General features: G+C 46.6%; 1 protein-coding gene across 5 annotated transcripts in view; it reads left to right on the top strand.

The window, feature by feature from the left end:
• The first annotated feature begins 461 nt into the window (after positions 1–461).
• The window catches only part of DNAJB6 (DnaJ heat shock protein family (Hsp40) member B6), a 72,266-nt gene continuing 55,484 nt past the window's right edge, over positions 462–17,243 (top strand). For 2 of the 5 annotated variants that reach the window (XM_077849506.1, XM_077849502.1), the window contains exon 1: positions 463–613. The gene's annotated coding sequence lies outside the window, so the exon portion shown is untranslated. Of the gene's footprint in view, positions 614–1,041; positions 1,099–17,243 lie in introns of those variants that run through there. The other 3 variants (XM_077849508.1, XM_077849503.1, XM_077849507.1) reach the window with 3 other exon arrangements.

Below are 17,243 nucleotides of genomic sequence, written 5' to 3'. Positions count from 1 at the left end.
GTCAGTTCCAGGAGGGGGGCAGGGGAGGCTCTGCAGGTGGGGATGGGGGTCAGTTCCAGGAGGGGGGCAGCTGAGGCTCTGCAGGTGGGGGTGGGGGTCAGTTCCAGGAGGGGGGCAGCTGAGGCTCTGCAGGTGGGGGAGGGGCTCTGCGGTCCCTGGAGCCGCGGTCACCTTGTTTTCCTGCTACTAGAGGGGACACGACAAAGAGCACTGTCGCGGGGGGCGTTGGGCGCGGGCCCGGCCTCCTGACCGGCCGCCCAGGCTGAGTGTGTGTGACGGCCGCCGCTCGGTGGGGTGGGCGCGGGACAGCACCCCCGGGGGCGCCGGGACGCCGCGGCTGGCCCTTGCCTTCCACCCCCGCCCAAGCCGGGCCTCGACGAACCTTCGGGAACGCGGGCGGGGCGGGGCGCATGCGCGGCGTCAGGGCCGGGCGGAAGTGTACGTCGCCGTGCCGCCGCCGCGTGACGCACTTCCTGTTTGTTGTCGGAGAAAGGAGAGAAAGGAAAGCGCGAGGAGCCGCCGCCGCCGCTGCCAGCGCCGCTGTGCCGGAGCCGAGGGGACCCGGGCCGCCGCCCCGCCGCGCCTCCTGCCCGCCGCCGGCTCCCTGTCCTGGGTGAGCGTCGCCCTCGGGCGGGGGGCGGGCCTGGGACCGGTGTGGGGCCGCGCCGGGGCGGGGGGCTCGGGCCCGGGGTCGGGGATCTGGGGCCTGCCGTGGGGCCGGCCTTCCGAGGTGAGCGTCGGGCTGGGGTGTCTGCGGGCGGCCGGGCCGGGGCCGGGGGCGCGGGCGCGGGCGCGGCGGGTGGGGGTGGCGGGGCCCGGGCCGGCGGTGAGGCCGGGGCGGCGGGGGCGGGCGGCGGGCGTGGGCGTCGGGCTGGGTGCACGGGGGCCCGGCCCGGGGCGGGGCCGGGGTCAGGAGTCGCGGCCCGGGGCGGGGTCGGGCCCCGGGGTCGGGGCGGCCTTCGCCCTTGGTTCGCCCCACGCCGGCGGTTGGGCCGGGGCTCGGGCGGGGGGCGGGCTCGGGCGGGGGCCCCGCCGCGGGAAGGCAGGTTTTTACTCTTCATAAAGCCCCACGTGGATGACCCCAAAGCCAGAGACGAGGTAGGTCTGCAGAGGGTGGCAGTCTGGGGGAGGACGCCCCGAACACGGAGACCAGGAAGCGGCTCCGGGAGACGCGAAGCCGCGTTCCCGGAACTTCCCACTAATTGTTTAAAAGTTTTCGGATGAGCAAAACGCCCGGATCTCACCCAAACAGCCGGTTTGGTCTGTTGCTTCAGAGTGTGTCATGATTTATAGGAGTGAAGTTTACGTCAGCCTGTGCCCAAGGAAGGGGACAATTGAGGCACGGAGGGTAGGTGGCCTACCGTGTGGTCCCGGAAGGTCTTCGAGCGAGCCCGGGGTGGGCAGGTGGGGGGGCTGGGCGGGGGGAGGTTCGGCTCTGGCCGGGACTAGTCGGCTGCCAGCGAGAGGAGGGGTTAGGAAGCCCGTGGAACTTGTTGCTGCTTTTCTGCTGTAATCGTGTCGAATAATGATGCGGGTCCAAATGTTTCCGCACTGTGCTTCCCTCCCGCGTCTCCCAGATACCCCAACCCCCGGTTCCCTGGGAAGTTCATAATGTGCACTTTTAACTACTTTGGGGTTAGTACTTGCGTGTTTGTGTAACAAAAGGATGTGTGGTTTTTATGCATAGTAGCCGGTAAGTGGTGGAATGTTCTGGATAAGGCGCATGGGAGTTGGGGAAGTACATGGGCTTGGTGGGGTGGGCTGAGCCTAAGCCTCAACTTGTTGCTTAGGGTTTGGGACTTAAGGAGCAGTTAGGGGATTTCACAGGAGTTCAGCACCCACTTAAAAATCTGTGTTTTAAATTTGTTTCCTTGATTTGAGATTGGTGTATTTGAGAGGTTTTTCTGGCTGCGGGACAGACTTATCCGGAGGGCTGGGTGGAGAGCGGTGTTTAATATTCTGAAGACTAAATTATGGACGAGGAATGATAGTACACCTGCAATTAAGTGGCACACAATAGCTTTTGTCTTTCAGCAAGCCCATTATTTTTCGTAGGTGTAAATATTAAGAGTAGAACCATTTTCCTCTGTTTTCACTTTGTTTTTGGACATCTTTATTATTTATTTTAAAGGATGTATATTTTTTAAGATCTTATTTATTTATTCATGAGAGAGAGAGGCATAGGGAGAAGCAGGCTCCATGCAGGGAACCTGATGCGCGACTCGGTCCCAGGACTCCAGGATCACACCCTGGGCCGAAGGCAGACGCTAAACCACTGAGCCACCCAGGGCTCCCCTGTTTTGGACACTTTTAAAACGATTCTACTCCCTACCATTAGTAGTTTCTGACTCGCAAACTCAAAAACCAGGTTGGGGCAGGGGATGGTGTTTGCATATTTTTTAGTTTGTTTTATTTAAGAGGGCACTTTAAAATTCAGTAAGTTTATAATTTTATTTACTTAACTTATTTTAAAGGCTTGCTTTATTTATTGGAGAGAGTGAGCTCAGCAAGGGCAGAGGGAGAAGCAGAGTAGGGAGCCTGCCCTGGGGCTCCATCCCAGATCTCAGGACCCTGGGATCTTGACCAGAGCCATCCAGCCGCCCTTAGTGAGTTATTTTAAATTCACTTTTCAGGGTTGCAGTGTACTACTGTTACCTTGGTGATGTTCTGTTACCTTCCACAGTTGCTGGGACTGCCCATTACAGGTCATCTGCTGTGTTAGTTAAGGGTTGAGGGTGATTGCATGCCTTTTCTGTTGCAGGATGGTAAGGATTAAGTGAATGGAATCAGCCTCTATTTGTAAATTAGAAAGGCTTTTTTTCTTGGAAATGAATCTAAAATTTAGAGTGGGGGTGGTCTGAGAACTCTGGTTTGCTTTAAATTTGTTCAGAACACCACCTAGTGGTGAAATAGGCGTAATTGCAGGTTTATTAGGGAATTTAGGATGGGGACAGTGGCCAACAGGAATTAACAAATGCTGTCGTTTCTCTTTGATAAATAAGATTTGTGAGAACTTGAAATTCAGGAGGTAAATGAGAAGAACAGCAAGGTTGGTGAAGATAAGAATAGTGGTAGAAATTATAATGTAGGAATGGAAGGACGATTGACTAATTGTAATCTCTACCTTGACCTCGGCGCTTGAACTCACAACTTTAAGATCAGGAGTCACATGTTCTACCAATTGAATTAGCCAGGTGCCCTGGAAAGACTATTTTATTTTATTTTTTTAAAGATTTTATTTATTCATGGCAGACACAGAGAGAGAGAGAGAGAGAGAGAGAGAGAGGCAGAGACACAGGCAGAGGGAGAAACAGGCTCCATGCAGGGAGCCCGACGTGGTACTCAATCCCAGGTCTCCAGGATCACACCCCAGGCTGAAGGCGGCGCTAAACTGCTGGGCCACAGGGGCTGCCCTGGAAAGACTATTTTAAAGCCTAAATGGAGAAAATGACTTATGGATAACTCAGTTTGGAGAAAAAATTTTTTTGACCATTTAGTTTTTTAAAGATTTTATTTATTTATTCATGAGAGACACACAGAGAGAGGCAGAGACAGGCAGAGGGAGAAGCAGGCTCCCTGCAGGGAGCCTGATGTAGGACTCCTGGGACTCCAGGACTAGGACCATGCCCCCGGCCAAAGGCAGGCACTAAACCACTGAGCCACCCAGGGATCCCCCCTTGTATTAATATCCTGCTTAGGAAAAGTAAGTTTAAAAAAATACTTCACTATTACTATTATTTCACTTCATATTTAAGGTGGGGAAAATTAATTTCTGAAAAAAATTATAAACGGGGCACCTGGCTAGTTCCATCAGTGGTGTGCACAACATTTGGTCTCAGTTGTGAGTTGGAGCTGTGTTGGATGTAGAGATTACTGAAAAATGTTGAAAAAAATTATAAAGTAGTTAGGTTTCTTTTTTTTTTTTTTTTTAAGATTTTATTTATTTATTCATGAGAGACACAGAAAGAGAGGCAGAGACACAGGTAGAGGGAGGAGAAGCAGGCTCCGTTCAAGGAGCCCGACGTGGGACTTGATCCCAGGAGTTCAGGATCACGTCCTGAGCCAAAGGCAGATGCTCAACCGCTGAGCCACCCAGGCATCCCAGTAGTTACATTTCTAAGGATTGCATTTTATGCCGTAATGGAGAGGAATCTTTTATTTATATACCTCTAATACCTTATTTCAAAAGTCTCTTACTTGGGCATAGCTTGGTTTTCTCTGAAAACTGTTACCCTGACATCAGTCTTAAGTAAGAAAACAAACAATAGCCATTGTGAAAGACTGTGAGGTAGTAGAGCTGCAAGGAGTTTTTGTGTTTGGTTGTATTTGTTTATCAAAATACTCCAGTTATTTTAGGATATTTAAGTTCAGTTGCAAGGATCAGTTGTATTTGGAAAGCTAATTTCTTCAGGTAGCATGTGATTTGTACCCTTTAATTCTCATTCTACTTTTCACCAGCACAGGTGGTTATAGGGCCTTCTGTGTGTTTCTTTAGGGTAGGCCTGGAATCGTCACTTCTGTGCTCTCTTTGTGCCTAAGGCCCACAGTGCTGAGAAAACATGATTTGGGGTGGATCTTTGTCCTGCTTACACTTCGTGTTTCATAATGGAATCCAGACTTCAGGAGAGTTGGGGGCGAAAGTACTCCGTTTGAGTTCACAGGTACCAGGACTGTGTACTTGCTATGTGTCCTGTTTATTTTAACAAAAAGAGCTTAGTTATGTCTGTGAGGGTCTAATAGTTGTTGATTACTGGTTTTGGCGATCAGTGGTCTCAGATCTTGAGTTGAATGGAAATAGTGTCCTTGCTTATTTCAGGAATAGCTGATGGCATATTGGCTCCGTAGGTAAGTAGATGGTCTGTGATAAGCAGTAATAGTTCACGACTGTGTCCCATCTCATGTGTGCAACCCAATTCCCTCCCCTCTCCCGTCCCCCAGCCATGTATTCTGGGAATTCTCACGTAACAAAGTGACATATAGGAAACTTCTCCAGATTTATTAATTTATTATTAAAGGTCTTGCCTGCTTCCATTCCATTAAGCAAATTGCATTGCCCTAAATTAGCTTGATGCCATACAAGAATAAACATTTAAAAAGATGGTTTCTTGGGGCGCCTGGCTGGCTCAGTCCATAGGGCATGTGACTGTTAGTCTTGGATTGGTTGTAAGTTCAAGCCCCATGTTGGGTATAGAGATTACTTAAAATCTTAAGAAAGAAATGAGAATGTTCTTTTAATTTTTTTTTTTTTTTTAAAGATTTTACTTATTTGAGAGAGAGAGATTGCACGAGTGGGGAGGAGAGGGTGAAGGAGGCTCACTGCTGAGCAGGGAGCCCAATGCAGGGCTCGATCCCAGGACCCCAGGACCACGACCTGAACTGAAGGCAGACACCCAACCAACTGAGCCACTCAGATGCCCCATAAAAATGGTTTCTTTACAGTTACCTCTTTTTTGAGTTAATAGAAGTAATGAGTATTTTGATTTGCTGGGTTTTTAAGCTAAAGCTAGGAAATGTGTTAAATGGATATATATGACCTTTCTCTGGAATTATGTTATAACAATGTATAATGAGCGGCAGTCTGTGGGTGGATAAGAAGAAAAGGCATTGTGCAAGGAGGGTTTTCTCCCTTCCCGAACATTTTCAGCATTTAGTCTCATAGGTTGGAAAGGAACAAAGGAGGTTTTTGTTTTGCAAGCAGAGCAAGGTTTCTTAGATGTTAGGTGAAGAGGTATTTGCGAAAGGTCTTATGGAAAGATGGTCACTTCTGCCCAGTAACATCTTACGTGGTAGTTGGCCAGTATTTGGGATATGGAATAACAACATCCTGGAATGTGGAGGGGTCTAAGTCATCCACTAGGCTTGAGGATCTTGACTCAGGGATAGTCTGTAGAGGTCTGAGAGGCTAACATATAGCAGTCATGTTGGGCACATACTTTTTTTTTTTTAAAGATTTTATTCATTTACTCATGACAGACACAGAGAGGCAGAGACACAGGCAGAGGGAGAAGCAGGCTCCATGCAGGGAGCCTGACGTGGGACTCGATCTCGAGTCTCCAGGATCACACCCTGGGCTGAAGGCGGCACTAAACCGCTGGGCCACCAGGGCAAGGCACATACATTCTTGAGGTTTTTTTTCTCCTTTAGAAAAAGCAAAACCAAGGTTTCGTAACTGAAGGGGGCCAACTAGGCTGTGCAGAAAACTTGCTTTTTTAGAGCTAACTCCTCCTGGAGCACCTCACATAGCTCATCAGATAACTGATGTATTTATAGTCAAAGCTGATAGTAGAGAAGTTTCAGGGACGAGAGTACAGGGAAGCCAAGCAGTGCCTCCTAAATCACATGAAGCTCTTTGGGTAAAGGGGATATCGAGATGGATCTGATCCCACCTTTTCTCTGAGGCCAACCTTCATTGCTGTTTCCTCATCTTTGCCTTATCCCCTGCAGATCATTTGTTTCTGCAGCTAGTTTCTGGGGCCAGGTGGGGGAAGGTGGTATTTGGAGAGGGATAGTAATTTTGTACTGGCTTAGCTGTGTCCTTGGATAATTTGTTATATTTCACTTACATCTTTGTTGTGGAGCAAGAGTGTTCTTTCTGTAGTTAGAACTTTTCTTTTTCTGCAGACTGTTTTGCCTGCAGTTGAATATTTTTTTTAAAGATTTTTTTATTTATTCATGAGAGACACAGAGGCAGGCAGAGACATAGGCAGAGGGAGAAGCAGGTTCCATGCAGGGAGCCTGATATGGAACTCGATCCGGGGACCGTGGGATCATGCCCTGAGCCAAAGGCAGATGCTCAACCGCTGAGCCACCCAGGCATCCCAGTTGAGGAGTATTTGATTCAAGGGGCTGTATCCTTAGAGATCATGTATTTAGAGAAGAATGAAGTGGCTAGATTGATCAGAGGAAGTCTTAAAGTGAATAAGGTGAGCTTTTGAAGGTAACCAAGAGGTTCGAGAACCTGTAAAGTGCCTTTCTGGTACTTTTTCAATGATACATAGAAATAGAAGTCAGTAAAGGCAGTTTGGATGGATATTCTACGTAATTTTTTCTCTTGATAGTAAAGGGGAAATTTCAGACACTTAGGAAAAATGACGAGACTTATTTTACCCAGAATTCTGCTTGTAGTCCAGAATGCTCTAGTAATAAAACTTGTAAATAAAGATGGCTTAATTCTTCTGTAGAGTAATTGTAAGAGATGATGGTAGCTGACTTCACTTTGGGAATCAGACCTGTGTTTTGGTATCAAGGTTATGGTATGTGGGTTCAAGTAGCAAGCAACTATAGGGAAGTGGGTACTTGAGCTACTAGCCTTCACTCCTAGGAAGCATCTTGGGTACTGAGTATGTTTATACTTTCATTCATTTGTTGTGATTGTAGTCTCCATGGAAAAAGTGAGAGTCTTAATGGGCAGGCTTGGACACTTAGGAGTTAGATGAGAGAGACCCTTAATCCAAAAGCTGAAAGGAGAAGGTGTTCACACTTAGTGGGCTGGTATGTTGTGAGGACTGATTTTACTCCGCAGCTGTATCCTCAGAGGAGCCAAAGACCACACAACTCGTCTCTTGTTGACAGGACTGTGGACGCATAACCTAGGTGACATGGGAAGTCCTCTTTCCAGAGAGAAACTAGTCCATGATCATTTGGGTACAGTGAATTGGATGAGAAGATGAGATTAGAAGGTATGATACCTGGCATATGTTGGGTATGCAATAACATTTTATTTTATTTATTTTTTATTTTTTTTTAAAGATTTTATTTTATTTATTCATGAGAGACAGAGAGAGGGAGGCAGAGACACAGGCAAAGGGAGAAGCAGGCTCCATTCAGGGAGCCCGACATGGAACTCGATCCCGGGTCTCCAGGATCACGCCCTGGGCTGAAGGCGGTGCTAAACCACTGAGCCATCCAGGGATTCCCTGCAATAACATTTTAATATTTTGCCAATTTGGTTTAGTCAGAATTCATTCTGGTAAGTAGACCGGCAACCTTGGATTTGCATTCTGTTTTTTTTTTTTTTAAGATTTTAAAATTTATTTCAGAGAGCATGGGGGGGGGGTGGCCCAGAGGGAGAAGCAGAGTCTCCGCTGAGCAGGGACTCCCCCACCTCCCCAGTAGAGAGTTCTGATCTCTGGGATCCCTGGATCACAACTGGATTCAGCAGATGCCTCACCTACTGAGCGCCCCCCAGGTTTGCATTCTACGTGAATATTTGTATGGATCACCTACCTGAGGTACTTTTTTTAAAGTGCAAATTCACAGGCTCATGTAGTATTAGGGGAGATAGCATCTTCTGGATCAGGCCTAAGAATCCTCAATTAGATGTTTTTCTTTCCCCACGAATATGAGGTCACAGTGGACCGCAGTATGGTACTGCTGCTTGGGGCCCCTGTGTGGCTGGTTCTGGTGCCTGCCCTGTGCTTTCCCTGACTCATTTCAGAGTCTGAGTTGCCCTCCATCTCACGTGGGTAGGAGCACTCTGAGTTGACTGACCACTTTTTTCAGCCCTAGCAACATGTACCCAGTTGATGAGTATTCCCATGTTGAAGCAACGGATATTAGGAGACAAAGCTTGGCTTCTAGTGGTCTCTGTGATTTGGTTTTAAAAAGTCACAAACACCAACCATTAGGTAGAAAAATGGGCAAAGGATGCAGATTCAGTCGTTCAGTGGAAGCACATCAGATAGCTCTTGAATATGAAAAGTTGCTTCTTTTTGTGGATGCAGAACAGAGCGGGCTTCACTTAATCGGTTGGAAAGGTGTTGTTTCTGAGCTCCTGAGCCCGGGTAGGGTGTAAATTGGTGCAGCCTCCCCAGAACCCAGATAGGCAGTGTCTTACACATTTTTCTGAGGTAGAAATTCCTACACCGGACCTCTTGAGATACTTGTGTGGCACTGTGGTGGTGACGAGGGCGGCCTCTGCATGGTGGGCCTGGGGCTGATTTGGACTCCTGGTGCGCCACCACTGTGGTGCATGACTCTGGACCTCAGACTTCCTGACACAGCAACAGGGACAGCGGTCCTGGCTTCCTGGTGCCTGAGCACATGCTGGACACAGGATGGGCTCAAGTGTTAGCTGTGTCAGGGTGTTTGCGTATCCACAGTGCCTGTTGCCCTGTAAAAGGGGAAACTGGCCTGTACGTGTTTGTTCTGAAACTGCCCTGCCAGTGTCTGAGCCACTGTAGGGCCTCTTCCCTGGAAGCTGGGTGTACAGGCCTGTGGCCTGCTTTCCAGCTGACCCTTAATTCTGCTATTGTTGCCTCTGCTTCCATATTTTTTTTCTTTCTTGTACTACATATATTTTTTTTATTTTGGTCATTTAATCCTGAATTTTTTTTTTTGAGATAAAATTAGTATGTAATGTATGTTTTTGGTGTATGTGTAGGTGTTGCACATTTGTATAGTGTAGTGTGATTATAGCTGTAGTTAATACCTTTATGAGGATACATTGTTATCTTTGTATATTTTTATACCTTATAATGTTCTCCTCAGATTCAACTTGGGTGCTTTACGTAAAGTTTAAAGTTTAAATAGATGCTATTTTAAATGGCTTTCACTGCCTCGATTTAGCCTTGTAGGCAGCAGGTGCATTCAAGTCATACACATGTTGTTTGGCTGAACACAGATTGGGAAGAAATGGTTTTAGAAATGCCTTTCCAGCTTTAGCACAAAAAATTGACCTTAGGAAAGTAGCTAGTGATGGTCTCTGTAGAGTCCTCAGTGTGTTACGGACCCACGGAATGTGAAAAAGATCATATCATGGTCATAGACTAAGTGGCAGCCAATCAGAATGTTTGCTAATTTGCTAATAAGTCTCCCTAAAAATGAAACCGTTGGAAGATTTAATTAGGGAATACAAACTCTTTATGCACCAGCATTTATATTACTGAGTATAAGATACTGAGTTTTCAGCTTACTCACCTGTTGGAATGTGAAGGAACTTTGGTAGTTTCCTGAGGTTCTGTAGTGCAGAGTAACTCTGTACCCATTCAGTAAGCCTCGTAATTTGCCAGGGAGTGGATTACTGAGCTCATAAAGGTAACATGGTGTGGGTTCTGCCCTCAAGGAGCCTATGGATATGATAAAGTGATAAATGTTATATAAGATCCAATCCACGGTCAAGAGGGCTACTCATAAGTGTGTCCTCAGGTGAGGAGGTAACCTTGACTTCAGATATGGATGAGGAGTGCACCTGTGAGGGGCACAGAGCAAGAGTTCCAGGCAGAGGATACACTCAGGCCAGAGTGCAGACAGGAAGTGAAGTCTGCTTTGCACAGAGGATGAAATCTGGATGCCAGCCTTTGATGCCGTTTTCCATCTAAGATGATGGGTGTGATGGGTTTTTGCTACTAAAGTAATGAAACTTACTGCATCCAAGTTGTTTTAGAAAAAATAATTAGCATTTTTAACTTACGGGTTTTGTGGATATTACATGTACCCACTTGCAAATCAATTTTTAAAAATGTTAAAAAAAAGTAAAGATGATCGGCATGAAAAGTACAAATCAGACCAGAAATCGGTAAAGTTTGTTAAATGGGAACCCTTGAAGGGTTTGCATGGGTCTCAGCCCTGCCCACTGTGGTTATAGCTGTATAGCTGTGGTGGTTCTGTGGTGGGCTCAAGACAGGTGGGGAGAGGTGAAAGGGGGGAGGGGATGGGGTGGGGAGGCAGGGGCGGTAACTGGTGGCTCTTGGTGATTGGTTAAGGCGGGCTGAGAATGGGATGGGTCAGTCAGTAACACAGGAGATTGTGTCCAGATTTGAGAGTGCTTTGTTCAGGCCATTGAGGTCCACAGTGACTGTTGATTCAGTTGGATTAACCTCTAAAATTGTCACTGTTCATCTTTTTTGCCTCATTGTTGCTGCTTTTGTCTTGTACACATTTTCTGCATTTTGTAGTTTTAATTGAACATTTTATGTGAATTCTTTTTAGAATTCTTTTTAGAATTCTTCCTGGTTGCCCTGGAGTCTGCAGTGTATATTTACAACTAACAAGTGCACAGTCACGTGACCCTACAATGCTGTGGTAGTGTAGGTGCCTTAGGACTGCAGTTCCTAATTCCCTCCTGCCTTGTGGAGTTGTGTTCATTTCATTTAGATGGGAGCACGGTTTGCACAGAAGCATACATAATATGTTGTTGCTGTTACTTGAACTGTTCTCTTTTGCACCAATTAAGAATAAGAAAAAGTTGGGAAGTCTGGGTGGCTCAGTGGTTGAGCCCTAGTGGTTGAGCCATCTGCCTTTGGCTCAGGTCCTGATCCCAGGGATGAGTCTCGCATTGGGCTCCCTACCAGGAGCCTACTTCTCTCCCTGCCTGTGTCTCTGCCTCTCTCTGTGTGTCTCTCATGAATAAATAAGTGAAATCTTAACAAAAAACAGGGGATCCCTGGGTGGTTCAGTGGTTTAGCACCTGCCTTGGTTCGGCCCGGGGTGTGATCCTGGAGTCCCTGGATCAAGTCCCACATTGGGCTCCCTGCATGGAGCCTGCTTCTCCCTCTGCCTGTGTCTCTGCCCCCCCCCCCCCCCCCCGTGCCTCTCATGAATAAATAAAGTCTTAAAAGAAAGTTAAAAAACAAAAAATAACCAAAAAACACCCAACCATTAAAAAAAAGTTTTATTTTATATCCACTTAAAAAAATATTTTATTTATGAGAGACTTAGAGGCAGAGACACAGGCAGAGGAAGAAGCAGGCTCCACGCATGGAGCCCGATGTGGGACTGGATCCTGAGTCTCCAGGACCAGGCCCTGGGCTGAAGGCGGTGCTACACCACTGAGCCACCCGGGCCGCCCCTATATCCACTTTTCTCTGATGCTCATTACATAGATCTGCATTGATCAGTTTTTGTCCTACCCTTTTCCTTCTCTTTGGAGGACTTCAAATATTTCTTGTTGGGCAGATCTACTGGCAACAAGTACCCTCAATTGTTGGTCAGAAAAAGTCTTCACTTTTGAAGGGTAGTTTTACAGGCTGCAGCACTGGAGGTTGGTCCCCTACCCCCGGTAAAAATACTTCACTCCTTTCTTTCTTGCATGGATGCCATTCTTACAGTTTTTTCCTTAGAGATAAGGTGTTTTTTTAAATCCCTCTGGCTGCTTTCAAGATTTTTTGGTCTTTGATTTTCTGAAGTTTCAGTGCAATATGTGGATGCACAGCTTTTTGGCATTTATCCCACATGGTGTTATCTCAGATGTGTGGTTTGGTGCCTGATGTGAATTTGGAGAAAATTGTCAGTCATTTATTGCTTCAGGGTTGGTTGATGCCTCAGAGCACTGTCTCCACTTCTTCCTTCTGCTCTGGCACTCCCTCGACCTGTCCTGCACTCTGCTAAGCTGTCCCACAGCTTGTTGGTATCCTGTTGCCTGCTTTCCCCCTTGTTTTCCAGTGTTATAAGTTTCTAACCTTCTGTTGTATTCCCCAGCCAGGTCCAGTTTACTAATGATAATGAGCTCACCTAATTTCTACTGGGCTTTTGGTCCCTGGCATTTCTTTTTGACTCCTAGAATTTTCACCTCTGCCTGCATTCCTCATCTGTTCTAGCATAGGGTCTACATTTGGCATTTAAGCTTTTAGTGTAATAATCCTAGTTTTACCAAATTCTTGGTTTGATGATTCCAGTCTTCCTGCTGTGTCTGCTTAGGCTTGTCAGACTGGGTCTCACCATTTAGTGTGCCTTGTAATGTTTAAGGGTGGGCATGATGTACCAGCCCAAGGAGGACCGCCACCCACAGGTCTTTGCCATGTGAGGCCAGGTGGGGGAAGGGGGTGGTTTCCGGCCCCCCTCCCCCCCCCCCAGTAGGTGTCAGTCTACTGTCGGCTCACTTCACTGGTGCTTTCCAGTCCGCGCCGCCATCATGTCCCACCCAGGCCAGACAGGAGGCCAGGACCACAGTCGGGTATTTCCCTGCCCCCAGGTGGGTTGGGCTTTGGTAAAATGGTTTCCTCTGACGGTAGATCTCGAGAAGAACAGGAAATTTTGGTATTTTTAAATGGTTCTTTCCCCCTTCCCTTGCCTAAAGCACCAGCGTGTTTTTGTTCCCATGTTTCCTGGGAGGGCTTGGTAGAGCTCCTGGATGTGAAACTTCAGAGGGCATGTTAACTCAGCCTTGTCCTCCTGTCCACACGAAGCTGCTAGCAGTCCACCCTAATGACACTTCAATGTCCCTACCCTTCACTGCTTCCTGTGGAGGGGTCTACTGTGCAAATTGTGGTCTTGTCCACCTGTGTTTCTAGTGTGGGGACATACTTTTGTTGGCAGATGTCAAAAGAGCTATTGATTTCTCAGTTGAACCTTTTACTCCTGAGGATGGCGTGGTGACTACTTTGGTTCTTATGTGCTGGGCTGGAAACTAGAAGTTCTTGTTTTTTTTTTTTTATATTTTAAAAATCATTTAAATTAATTTTGCTTAGTTCTTTGTGTGTGTGTTTTAAAGATTTTATTTATTCATGAGAGACCGACCGAGAGAGAGAGAGAGAGAGAGAGAGAGAGAGAGAGGCAGAAACACAGGCAGAGGGAGAAGCAGGCTCCATGCAGGGAGCCCGATGTGGGACTCGATTCCCGGTCTCCAGGATCACACCCTGGGCTGTAGGCGGCACTAAACCACTGAGCCACCGGGGCTGCCCAGTTCTTGTGTTTTTAAGCAAAATTTTTATGTAGGTTTCAGGAGGAGAGAAAGTAAAATAGGTCTGTTTTATGTATGAAACCTATATGTTTATCTCAAAAGATGTTGACCTTATGGATTTATCCTGACACCCTCACATACCCATTGAGATGAACTGGGCACAGAGAGACACAGTCCGCTTGGTGCAGGCACAGCCATCATCTCCATATATAGATTTTGCAGCATTTGTAGTGTAGGTGCTGGGGCAAGAACACTTTCATAGTAACTTGCTTTCAACTGTTTTGTTAGTCTGATACTGGTAAACTGGTCAAGGGGCTGAAAGACTTAGGGATGACGTCTACACTTATAACTACCACCCCGTCTCCTATGCTGTAGATACATTCACCATAGATGTACCTTGAGATATTCATAATTACTGTATGAAACCATACTGATGGGCAAGCACCTACAAATATTTTTAATCCTGTCATTGGAAACCTATATGCGTGCATGCATACATACATTTATTTATTTATTTAGATTTTATTTATCTGTCATGAGAGGCACACAGGCAGAGACACAGGCAGAGGGAGAAGCAGGCTCCATGCAGGGAGCCTGATGTGGGACTTGATCCTGGGTCTCCAGGGTCATGCCCTGGGCTGGAGGCAGTGCTAAATGGCAAAGCCACCCTAGCTGCCTGGAAACTTTACTTATTTATTTAAGGTTTTAATTATTTGTGTGAGAGAGGCAGAGACATAGGCAGAAGGAGAAGCAGTCTCCCCTCAGGGAGCCTGATGGGGGGCTTGATCCCAGGATCCCAGGACCCCGGGATCACGACCTGAGCCAAAGGCAGGGGCTCAACCACTGAGCCATCCAGGTGTCCCTATTTTTGGTTTTAATGTACATAATAGTTTAGGTATGTAATTTTTAATACATATCATGATGTGTATTGGGGAGGTATAACTTAATTTTCCTACTGATGTGGTACTCACTTGTGTTTTGGTACCAATGATCTAGACTTCTGAAAGTCTTGACATTGAGGGTTATTAAGTTTATTAGAAGTAGTTCCTTTGAGGGACTAGTTTCTTTTTTCTTTTTTTTTTTTATGATAGTCACAGAGAGAGAGAGAGAGAGAGGCAGAGACATAGGCAGAGGGAGAAGCAGGCTCCATGCACTGGGAGCCCGACGTGGGATTCGATCCCGGGTCTCCAGGATCGCGCCCTGGGCCAAAGGCAGGCGCCAAACCGCTGCGCCACCCAGGGATCCCGAGGGACTAGTTTCTTAATGAGGATTAGGTTAGTGGGTTTTCTAAAGAGATGGAGTTAATTTTTTTCACTTAACATGTTTTTTTGGGCATTTAAACAGATTAATAAACTGATTGTCTTAAGCATTTTTTAAGTTTGTATTCTTTTAAGTAATGTACGCCCAAAATGGGCTCGAACACAAAACTCCAAGATCAAGTTGAATGCTCTTTCCGCTGAGCCAGCCCTACACCCCAGAAGCATTTGTTCTTAACTGAGAGTAGAAAGTGTTCATTTTCTTTAGCTTCCTTAAAATACAGTAGTAGGTTCTGTTAGTGGGTCATGAGAGAAGTTTCAGAATATCCACTAGGAAAGATGTAGTGAGAGAATTGAATTCTCTTCCCATTCCTCATCTGACTTCCCTTTAAGCTTGAATTGATTTCTGTTAGGCAGCTTTAGACCAGCCCTGTGCTTTGTAGAGCTCTGTTCTCTGCCCATGCTTTCCATAATGGAGGTCAGTAGCCACATGGGGCTGCAGGGCCCTTGAAATGTGGCCAGTGTGATCAAGGGACTGAGTTTCTAATTGTATTGAATCATAATGACGTCAGAGTTAATGGCTGCCTGTTGGGAACAGTTTGCGCCGTGAGGCAGTGTGGTTTCAGAGTTTTCCTGGGCCCAGTGGAACCTGCCTAAGGCCTTTGTGGGTACCTGTGCTTTTAGTGTACATGGTCTGCTCTTTCACGTGACATATGCTTCCTTTTTGGCACTTGGATGCAGGAGAGAAGCCGCTTTCTCCAGGTAGCATCTGTAGGTAGTGGGAGGCGGTGGGTAGGCACCATGTTCCTCCCTGGTCCTTGGGTACCCCTGTGAAGAGAAGGCACATGAGGGGGCATGTGTCACACACACATCCCCCCACCCCCAGGGCTTCCATTTTTCTGGTGTTGCCTGGCCTCTGTAATGGCAGTTGCACATGGGAGATGGGATGGGGAAGGTGGGACTCGTGTGTGTGTGTGTGTGTGTGTGTGTGTGTCCTAGGTAACAGCCCAATAGCGAGGCCTTACTGCCCCTCTCACACTCCCTGGCAGTTGTAGCTGGGGAGCAGGGATGGTTGGCTGATTTTAGGAGAGAGGTGAAGGTCATTTTGTTTGTGTATTAATTAATTAATTAATTAATAGAGACAGAGAGAGAGAGAGGCAGAGACACAGGCAGAGGGAGAAGCAGGCTCCATGCAGGGAACCCGATGTGGGACTCGATTCCGGGACTCCAGGATCACACCCTGGGCTGAAGGCAGGCGCTAAACCGCTGAGCCAGCCAGGGATCCCTATTTATTTTATTTTTTTTTTTAAAGATTTTATTCATGAGAGAGACAGAGCCAGAGAGAGACAGAGACCTAGGCAGAGGGTGGAGAAGCAGGCTCCCTGCAAGGAGCCCGATGTGGGACTCTGATTCCAGGATTCTGGGATCACGACCTGAGCCAAAGGCAGGCAGTCAACTGCTGAGCCACCTAGGCATCCTGGTGAAGGCCATTTTAAAGGTTTTGTTGCCACACACATTTTTTTTTTTTTTTTTTGAGAATAAATGGATGTATTTGATGTTTTAGGAAAAATGGATTAAAGATTCAAATTAGTTTATCTGTGGGTAGGGAAATTGTATATAAAATCTATTTATCTGCACATCTCGTGATTAAGCAGCAGTTAAAGTTGTTTTGGAATTGGATAGTATTTCTAATTTTCCAGATTTCTTTTATCCTGTATTATACAGTCAGCCATATGTTTAGTGTATGGATTTATCATTGTTTTAGAAAAGGCTGTTAATATTTTGAAATACCGTGTTCTGTAGGGAAATTACAGATACAAATTTGTATGTGGCATTTATATATATAGTCACAGATAATCTGTGGATTTTGTTAAGTTTAACTTAATCCTCTTACCCTTACTTGCTCTGAAGCTGTGAGCAGGGGGTGGGTTACACAGCCTGTGGCTGATGCTGCATGCTGGATGCTGTGGTGTCAGGACCTGAGTCTACTCTGCAGGTTCCTAGGAGATGCCCAGGGTCTAAGTGGCTTCTTGGATCTTTATTTATAGGCCTTAGGGTGTTTTCATTTTTATTGTCTTTATAGAGCATATTTTTGAGTTTTTTTTAAAGATTTTATTTATTTATTCATGAGAGAGACATAGAGGCAGAGACACACACAGGCAGAGGTAGAAGCAGGCTCCATGTGGGAGGAGCCTGCTCCATGTGTGCAGGGAGCCCGATGTGGGACTTGATCCTGGGACTTCAGGATCATGACCTGGGCCAAAGGCAGGTGCTAAACCGCTGAGCCACCCAGGGATCCCATATTTTTGAGTTTATGGTAAAACTGGTTGATCTATTTGGCATTTGATAAAAACGGAAAAGGTAGTGTT

Source organism: Canis aureus, chromosome 15 (assembly GCF_053574225.1).
Source record: "Canis aureus isolate CA01 chromosome 15, VMU_Caureus_v.1.0, whole genome shotgun sequence".
In the NCBI taxonomy this organism is placed as follows: Eukaryota; Metazoa; Chordata; class Mammalia; order Carnivora; family Canidae; genus Canis; species Canis aureus.
The sequence above is the reverse complement of the archived record's forward strand: the minus strand, read 5'-3'. Positions and strand labels throughout refer to the sequence as shown.